Source organism: Chrysoperla carnea, chromosome 1 (genome assembly GCF_905475395.1).
Source record: "Chrysoperla carnea chromosome 1, inChrCarn1.1, whole genome shotgun sequence".
In the NCBI taxonomy this organism is placed as follows: Eukaryota; Metazoa; Arthropoda; class Insecta; order Neuroptera; family Chrysopidae; genus Chrysoperla; species Chrysoperla carnea.
The window spans coordinates 102,392,277-102,402,481 of NC_058337.1; the positions used below are offsets into that span (position 1 = coordinate 102,392,277).

Below are 10,205 nucleotides of genomic sequence, written 5' to 3' on the forward strand. Positions count from 1 at the left end.
AACGGATATCCGTCAAAGTAAAGTTTGTGTATGCGATTAAAAAGTTTTATAGCAGCGTGAAAGAGAGCATCCAACTTACATCCAAGTTTCGTAGATAAAACAGTTTGGCATCTCGGTAAAATGAAGCTACTCACAAAAAATTAGCCGGTTATTAATTATTAATTACTATAGGAAATAGAGGCCCGTATCCAGGGCTATTAGGTTTTTAGAGAGCAGGTGAGTTAAATAAAACCTCAATTGAAAACTGACAGATAAAACCTTTTATACTCTTAAGGTATTTCTAACGACATGAGACTAAAAGTAGTTTTGCAAAAAATTGAGCAGTATCGAGTCGCAGTGCACATCCTTTCCCCCCCCCCCCCACCATTCCGACGCGCGTGGCCGCTATGTACCGCCATAACAAAGCTTAAGTTTACTTCCAGGATTCAATTCAGAAATTATAAAATTTAAACGAATTGATACTTTTTTTTTTAAATAAATAATGAACATATAAAAATTATAATGAAAACTGAACGATAATTATGAAAAGTACATTAGGTATATGAAGATTAAATAAATTAATATATATTAAAAAAAAAAAAACTTTCTTTAATATACAAATTCCACTTTCTATAAAATATATTTATAAACATTTTTAGATACCATGATAAATCTATATAATTGTTTTGTTCTTTATTATTTAATTACAAATGGAAGTCACTTTTCTAAAACCTAAGCTAAACATCATTTTGTTCTTTGCGGCTTGGTATAGTAGAAAAAAGATAGTACTATTACACTGTCATAAGACTATTCTTTTTTACTGACACTTAGTGTAAACTATTTATACAAAAAGAACAAGAACGTAATAGTATCTAGTAGCAGCATGTAGCAGGTACAGAACATCATCATCTATTTAGGTACTCATTTAGAAGAAGTAGAAAATGATTTCAGGAAATGAGATCACGAGCAACTCAAGCTTTTACATTTGTATCTAGAAAATAATCTTTAAATAAGGATACGATTTTGTCCTGCTATTTATGATTATCATATTTCATTTAATAACTCAAATAGGATCCAATTTTCGAATGGCATTTGCAATAAAAAAAAATCGACATTTATCTCAAATCCGTCACTCAAAATTTTATACTTCTTGTTCAAGTTAAATGCTTACACAAACTTATAAAATAGAATATATACCTATTGTTTAATCTATGAAGAGAATACTTGGAAATCATACACATGTATACCAACCTTAACATATTAAAATTGTTTCATACTCGCGCTAAAGGTATGTTGAAGTCATTTACTTAAATACTTACCGAAAACTTGGAGAACTTAAGATCATACTTCACAGGATCATTTCTGTAGTATGTCTTCACATTATCTCTACTCAATCGTAGAGACAATGTAACCACGTTGATGAGTTGATGTGTGGAGTCCTGAGCGTGAGGTAGATTCTAGTCAATCCATTGGGTTGTCAAGAATCAGCGATGATCGTTCAGCCACCCGATTTTATCGGGTGGATAATGGATTTCACACTTGCTGAGTGGTCCTATTTATTTTATAATTAGAAAAAATGTGTCTCAAGGTTCTTAGACACAAGTTTTTATTTATATTTATACCCTAGGAAGTGTACTTCTGCCCTATCCCTTATCTTCCTTATACCTTAATCAAATACCATGATTCTCTCATCCCTCATTTACTAGCTTATGTCCACGGTCTAAAAATGTCGCGCTTAGGAAAAAACATGCTAGGCAAACAATTTGGAATACATGTAATAAATAATTTTAATGTGTTCTCCTATTATTTGAGTTTTAGCCACGGGTTGCGGTAACTTCGGGAGAGGAATTCCTCACAGTTCGAGCTAGTTTTATAATAATACAAATATAATATGTATATTAAAAATATCCTTAATAGTCTAAGATCCCAATTAGGATCGACCTTCACCGATCTGTTAACCGGATGAAAGTTATTTTTTATGAAATATAAAATGTTAACAAATATCCCTGCAATGGGTTGCCTAAAAAAAAGTGGTCCAGACTACTTTTAGTGAAAATATCAAGAGTAAAATTTTTAGAAATTTTTCACTGACTTTCATATCTAACGAATTTTGATCTACTCGAAAGTAAAAGCCATAAAGAATATGCAGCAGCTATGCTGTCTGCCTCTTTTCGTTCACTATTTTCGCATTTATACAAGTTGTGAATAGTAATTACGTTCATCTGTTAATTCATTTCCTCACATATATAAATAAAGATAATTTTATTGCAAATACGGTGCTATATGATTGTCCACAAAATATCAGTCAAAAAATAAAATTTACAAGCTTTCCAAGTTTTGATATTTTATTAAAAGTTGTCTGGACCATATTTTTTAGGGCAACCCACAACAGGGATATTTGTAAATATTTTACATTTCATAAAAAATAACTTTCATTCGGTAAACAGATGGGTGAAGGTCGACCTTAATTCGGATCTTCTACTATAAGTATTATGCAAATAAAATAAGCGATTTTATTCTATTCTGACTGCTGTAAAGGATAGGGCAAAAATTGCACTTAAAAATTTCTTTCCAGAAAATTGCTTATCATGGAGGGCTCAGTTATAGAGAAAAAGAAAAGTATCCGGGACGGTTAGAAATGTTTTTTGGATAAATTAATTCTCACAATTAATGCAAAATGTGATCTTTTGGGCTCAAGACTGATTTAACACCATATTATCTGTTATACAGAACGTACAATAAATATAATATAATTACATGGGTTTATTGTTAAGTCTTTTATAATAAAATCATTTGTAATGAACTAGACAAAGGTACCTACAACTAAAACAGAACACTGAACGGTGTGCGCAGTGCGCAGCGTTTAGCGTACGCACACATAGACATAGACAACAGTCAGTTATATTGGTTTTATGAACATACACACCTGCCTCTGCCTCGCATCATGCTAAATAACACCTTTTGTGTACCGGTATTTTATATAGGTATGTTGTAGGCATCAACCATAACATAATTCGACAATCTGTTTAATGTCGATTCATATAAATAAGTATTAGTACTACTATAGAATATATTTTATAGACATTAAATATGTTGCAACCTATATTGTCTATAATGTTGTCCGAGGACCTCCTTGAGCAGCCTGATATACATACTTAAACGGAAAGTGTTAAACTTTTAATGTTTTGACCGCTTGATTACCTGGGTGTATCGGAAATTATAAGCTGCTGGTCTGCAAGTGATAAACTTGTTGCCCAAAGACTTCCTGAACAATCCGGTACCCGGAATTAAGTCGTAAAGGTTAACATTTAATGTCATGACCAACAAGTGAAATTTACAAAATTTTAAAAACACCCGACAAACTTTTCGGGTACGGAACCCTAAACTCGCACTTGAAACATAGCTAAGAATACTCTCCATTAAATTACCTTTCAAATGAAACAAAAAAGTCAAAATCGGTTCATCTATTTGGGCGCTATGATGCTACAGACAGACACACACACATGTGGTCAAACTTATGACACCCCTTTTTTGGTTCGGGGGTTAAAAAACCACTTGGCAAATCCAGATGTCTCAAATAGACACACAAACTTTTTCTCGACCTTAACTTGCAAAGCTGACCCACTTGTGATTTAATAACGAATATCGGAATCTGTTCAGGATTTTATATGTAGCAAACTTCGAGGTAATCAACTAGTAATTTCATAATAACTTAAAAAATTGACCAGTTAGGGTTTAATTATGGGTAATATTAGGCTGTTCAGTAGGTTTCATCCTGTTTTTTGTGAAATTTTTCTGAAAAATGTCAATTTTAGCTAATTTCAGCAAAAGCCTCAATATCTCTGCTAAATCCTGAATGCAAAGAAGAAAGAAGAAGAAAAACCCTGTCAAGGTATTTTAATAGCATTTCAAGAGCAGCCAATCCAATGAAACCATAGATAAGAAATACTAATACTAATTAGTTGTCTATGAAAGTATGAGTACCTTTCAAATTATGATGGAACTATAGATTTTTTTATCATAATTAAAACTTCATACCATTGGACAATTCTGTCCTTCTGGTGTGAATATAGCAAATATCTCAATTAAGAATCAAATAAGAAATTTTGGCAGAAAATTTTTGTATACCTGCGTCATTTCGGCAAGTCAATATTCCACTCAAATAATTTCGTACAAACTTGACCTTAAAAGGCATAGTTGGTAAAACCTTTGTATTATAAATAAAAATATACAAAATATAAATGAACAATTTGTGTTTAATATTTATATTATACTTAGTACTAATTATTTTCTTATTCATGGCTGTAGTAGAGCAAACATTAAGTTTTATGTGATAAACTGTATTATACAGTTTATTTATACGCATGTTTTTAAATAATAATCTGTTTCTAATGAATCATCATCTGGCTTTAAATCATTTATGACGATATAATTTTTTCTATAAATAATTTACGTAGTTTGAAATTATTTCATAAAAATGTATGTACAAACAAAAAAATTATGAATTAAAAGTTCGTATAATTCGTAATAATTCGTATTATGAGGCGGACAAATCATATCAGGTGTTTTGAGAGAATTTTTCTTTAACACTCATGGCACAGGGCTTTAAAAGGGCAAAAATCTCGAATATTTTGGTGGAAAATGAATATTCTGTTCGCTTCTAGCTCACCAAGTACATATGATATTCTGGTATAATGTATTCTCTTATCGGGACAGAAAACAGTTTAGTCAAAAAACTGAATTGACTAAAATTAACTATAAATTCAACAATGATCAACTGTTGTTTAAATTCATAAACATAACCTCAAAATTAACAACGTAATTTTATTTTATATATTATTTTGATTGTTAATAAAATAAAACTTATAAATTATTAATATTTATTTATATTTGCTAGCATTTAATTATTATATCATTCATAAACAAGTTATATATAATCTAAGGAATTTTTTACAATTCAAATTTGCGCATTCAAAGAAATATTTCCGATAAACAAAACAGATAGAAGTCAGATGATTTTATTAAAATAATAATTAAACAGAAAGTATACGGTAAATCTTTTTGAATTTTTTAATGGGCATTTGGGACTTCATTCTATCTATTAATAAGTTTTTTTTTCTTGGAGGCTTAAGTTTACCGATTTTTTTATAAACCCTCGATTTCCGGAGATATTCAATTAGGAGACCCATAAGACCCCACATATTTTAACGTAATTTTAATTAATTATATGTATTGGCATTTTAATGCATAACATGAAATAAACATTGATAGGCTATTTGCAATTTTGCAATTACGGTGGACCCGCGGTAATTCGACAAATTTTTTGCAAGGTAGTGTCAGATTATCGAATTTGTCGGACTTATAGAGTACTGTCACAAGCCCCCTGTAGTCCGGAACTTTTTGCAAAAGAATACCTTGTAATCCGACACATTAAATATCAAAGTGATAAGATTTCAATCATTTTCTAATTTCAGCCACGAAGAATTCATATATTTATAATAAATCTACATTTTAATTACCGTTATAGTTATGTGGGATTACAAAGAGTGTCGGAATTAATACTGTAATTCAATCGGGACTTTAAATTTTCCAAATAATGTAATTTTTCAAATAGTAGAGTATCGTGTAAACTAGCTGTTAAACGCTTGTTATATGCACGTATGTCTCCGTAATTAATTATGCTTAAAAAAATAATTTTGTGATTTAACATTCCCATAAAATTAAAAATTTGTTGAAAAAATTGAAGAAAATTAACACAGTTATGTTATATAATGATAATAATTTTAAATATTGCCGCCAATTTTTTGTGACACTGAAGTTGTTGTTTCAGTTAGTTTTACTAGAATTACCATGATAATTTTAAATATTGCACCTCAAACAATTTAGTGGTTGCTAATGTTAGAATTTCTGTGAATTTAGAAGCTGTTAAAAAATTGCATAATCTATAGTTCTGTCAGTTCACTTCATATCGGAAAAAACTGCTGTTAAAACTTAAAAATGTTAAATTGAACAAAAAAAGTTATGGATGTATGGATTCGAAATTGAAGTACTTATTCTAAGTTGTTCTTTTCGAGATGCATTTTTCCGTCCGTGCCTTAAATAGGCAAATAAGTGTATAGCAAACGTGCGTAAATCGCATAATTTAATAACGAATTTCTAAATTTTTTCGAATAAAATTCAAAAAATAATATCAAATAATTTTTAAAAAAGAAAAAGAATTAATAAGTAAATAAATGAAACAAACAGAAATAATAAAACAGAATTATTAAATATTGTTGGATGATTTTTATAAATATGTGTGTTGTTGGTTTGTGTATGCATTAACGGGAATTAGTTCACAAGTCATGGGACTGTAACATGGCTAAGAGAAAGTTATAAAGAGGTAAATTTAATATTATCATTATTATTATATTTTATATTATATATTATTTTATAAATAAAGAAACAAATAGCAAAAAGCAAAGGTAAGCAAGCAAGAGTAAGTAAGCGTGTTGGTGTTGATTGTAGTTGGAGTGTAGGTACAATACGAACGAATACAACTTGGAAGTGATACCAACACAAAACAACCAAACATATTTTAAACTACTAACTTAAACCATAGGTACTCGTATACAAAAGTAATAATAAGCAGTCGATGACCTGTCTTATATACAATGTTCTGTATAGGTCGGGTGAAAAATTAGTGTTATAATAATCATATAATATTCTTTTTTTATATTAAAATATATAATACAAATACTTAACTTTGTTCATTTTAATTAATTAATCTCTATATATTTATAAATGCGAAAGTAAGCATGTTTGTTTGCTTGTTTGTTACGCTTTCACGCTAAAATTAGCGAATAGTTTTTAATGAAACTGTACAGCAATATAGCTAATACTTCAAATTAACACATGAGATATAATTTATAAAGATATATTAATAAAAAATAAATAAAAAATTTAAAAATTAATTTAATTTAAAATTTGACATTACCATAAATTACAGATTTCTGTAAAAATAGTCAATATGAAATATTTCACGGCCATCTTTGCTGATAGATTCAATAAATAATTACGACTTTTATACTATTAAAAAAAAAAAAAATAGAGAACCATACACATATTTTACCTGTGTAAAACAATCTTTACCATTATTTCGAGTGTTATATAAAGGGGATAAGCGAGAGCAATCTTTGCTTTTAAACCCAGCGAAGCGGGTGTTTATCACTCAGCACTCTATCTAGTTTTTAAAATTTTAATTATTATAAATATGACAATTTTATAAATAGCCATGAACTATAAAATATTGATTTTTATCAATCTAAACATTTTCAATTCATTTAAAAAAGTTTAATATATTTTAGAACATTCCAGATTGTTCTTTAAATTTTTTAATCAGTTCAGAATATTCTACAATGACGGAAATTCTTTTTATTTCATCAATATAGTTTAGAACTTTCTAGATAATTCTTGAAATTTCTAAAAATATCCAGAATATTCTAGACTCAATCAAAACATTTTCAATTTATTTAAAACAGTTTGATATATTTTAGACATTTCCAAATTATTCTCGATTTGGACTTATTTTAGATTATTCTAGAAATGTCTAGACTAATCGAGAACATTCTAGATCAGTCCAGAATAATGACAAATAGTAGTATCATATTATCGAAAAATACATTTTCAACCCCCGTATCTTTTACACCCCTACAACCATTGACATGAAACCACTATAGTGACACATCGGGTGGGGACGTGCAATGTAGTTTCGGCTAAAAAGTGAAATATAATTATATATAAATGTATATACAGTGCAACCTTAATATAACGTACCTCAATATTACGAATTCCTCGATTTAACAAATTTTTCGAAATCCCTTTGAATTGCCCATAAGAGTCAATGTAAAATAAACCTTTACATTACGAACATTTTTTGAGAACAATCTCTTTATAACGAATTTTCAACTATCCAAAAAAGTGCAATAATTTTAAACTATTAAAAATGTGCAAAAATATCTCTAATTAACGAATTTTGTCAACCCAAAACCTTTATATAACACGAAACATAATTAATTACCTCTTTATAACAAATTTTAGACCAACCTAGCCTCAATATAACAAGCCTCAGTTTAACGAATTACTTGATATAACGAATACTTTCTTGTTTCCTACCAATTTGTTATATCGAGGTTGCACTGTAATATAATATTGTTTTACTATTAACAAAATTTTGGTATAGGGGTTCATAAAATCACTTAAAAGGACTATTTCCGGTTATCTATCTGTCCGTCTGTCAACACGATAACTCAAAAACGAAAAGAGATATCATGCTGAAATTGTTATAGCGTGCTCAGGACGTAAAAAGTGCGGTCGCGTAAATGAGCAACATAGGCCAATTAGGTTGTGTAAACCGTTTGTAAATGTAAAAAATGTTCGTTATTAAAAAGTAAACAACTTTTGTTTGAAACATTTTTTCATAAACATCACCCGTAAGGGCGCAAATTAGGTTAGAATATTATAGTATGTATTATATAGGAATATCAGTTATGTATGTGTGTGACACCACAGTCGTGTTACACTTATATATACACGCGCGGGTGGCTATCTAAAAGTGACTATCTTTCTTTACTTACATAATGTAAAGAAAAAAACAAAAAATTGCGTAATTAACACTGTAAACATGGTATTTCAACAATTTACTTAGTCAATTTTTTTTTTTTTTGCACATGTTATGTGTCCTTTTGGAATTAGCCGATTCTGAGTGAGCTATTTTGAGAACCATTTTATAATAAACTATAAAGCGTCCAGCAAAAAGAGTATAAAAGAACATACTTAAAACTTTAAAATACTCTAATATCAAAGACAACAAGTATTCAACTACTAAATACTCATATAGGTACGCGAAGTGTGCTCACTGCATCGCTTTACAGTCCTAGTAATATATACAAACATTTCATAGTAATAATTTGGTCAAGTACAAATCGGACTCGCACATGAAGGGTTCCATGCCATCGTACAAGATATAACACTATTTACTTTTTATTAATTATATTTTGTAAAAGGAAAAAAAAAGTACGAAACCCTTCGAGTACAGCATCCTAAACTCGCACTTGACCAGTATTATTATTTGCTCTTAAAGCGGCATTAGTAATACACAATCTATTAAAATTTCAGCTATTCTGTTAGCGGATTATGAAATACAGGTCGATGACAGATAGACAGAAAGACGGACAGCGGAATCTTAATAATTGGGTCTCGTTGTTAAGCTTTGGGTAAGGAACCCTAAAATCGTACACAGTTAGTAATACAGAAAAGACAATCATATTATACGTATGGAACAGATAGATAGGTAACATGAAGTTAGCCATTCGTTTATATATATGTACAACTCAACGAACAACCAGATTACAGAGTGCAACGTTCTTTATTTAGTTTAACATGTGTGTATTACATTTGTTGCTGTTTATCTTATATGTTATAACATAGTGGAATCTGTATGTGGATGGATCAAACTGTAGTATATAAAATAATGTATTAATGTAAAGGAGGAGGTAATACAACTATTTAGTTATATTTTATTATTGTTTAGTTGGTACTCGTTTACCGCTTGCTTACTTAAATAAAATACAAACACCCAGTCAGTCAAACACAACAACTATATTGAAGACTTATATTGTCGACCGTGTCGATCTGATTCGATCAACACCATCAAGCCAGCCAGCTTATCTTTTATAAAGGTTCGGTTAAATGAATCAATTTTTTTTTCTAATTCTTTTATTTATGATCTGTTTATTTATATATTATGTTTCTTTAAAGTTTGTTTCTAATTTTAAAACATATTCACTATTTATCTAATTTTCAGAGAAGCAAAAAATTCACTTGCATTTTCAGTCCAAATGCATGCATTTTTTAGCTCTGAGGACTTGTTAGACTTTAGTCGATACCAGATGAATGACAAGATCACGTGAACATGTGGCAATATAGCTTTCTCCTACTCTAACCTCCTTCATGTTTTTACACATTCTCCGACAATGTTGCCTCACGTTTCGGTATAAAAACTGATTAAATGGAAGCCATTACTATTCTCGTAAGTCTTCGCACATTGAATAAGGGGCTAAGTGAAATATTATGACAGAAAAAAATACAAATATGATGGAAGCGTTGGAAAACTTCCAAGCATTTTAGTCTATATTTAAAATTGTAAGCAAAAATACGACAATTTTCCAATTTACGACCAGACTCGC

The 10,205-nt window shown here is 29.6% G+C and overlaps 1 non-coding gene across 1 annotated transcript; it reads left to right on the plus strand.

The window, feature by feature from the left end:
* The first annotated feature begins 1,316 nt into the window (after positions 1–1,316).
* Positions 1,317–1,530, plus strand: LOC123291156. Its single transcript, XR_006534942.1, has one exon. It is a non-coding gene; the product is annotated as a small nucleolar RNA U3 (small nucleolar RNA).
* Positions 1,531–10,205: the final 8,675 nt, after the last annotated feature.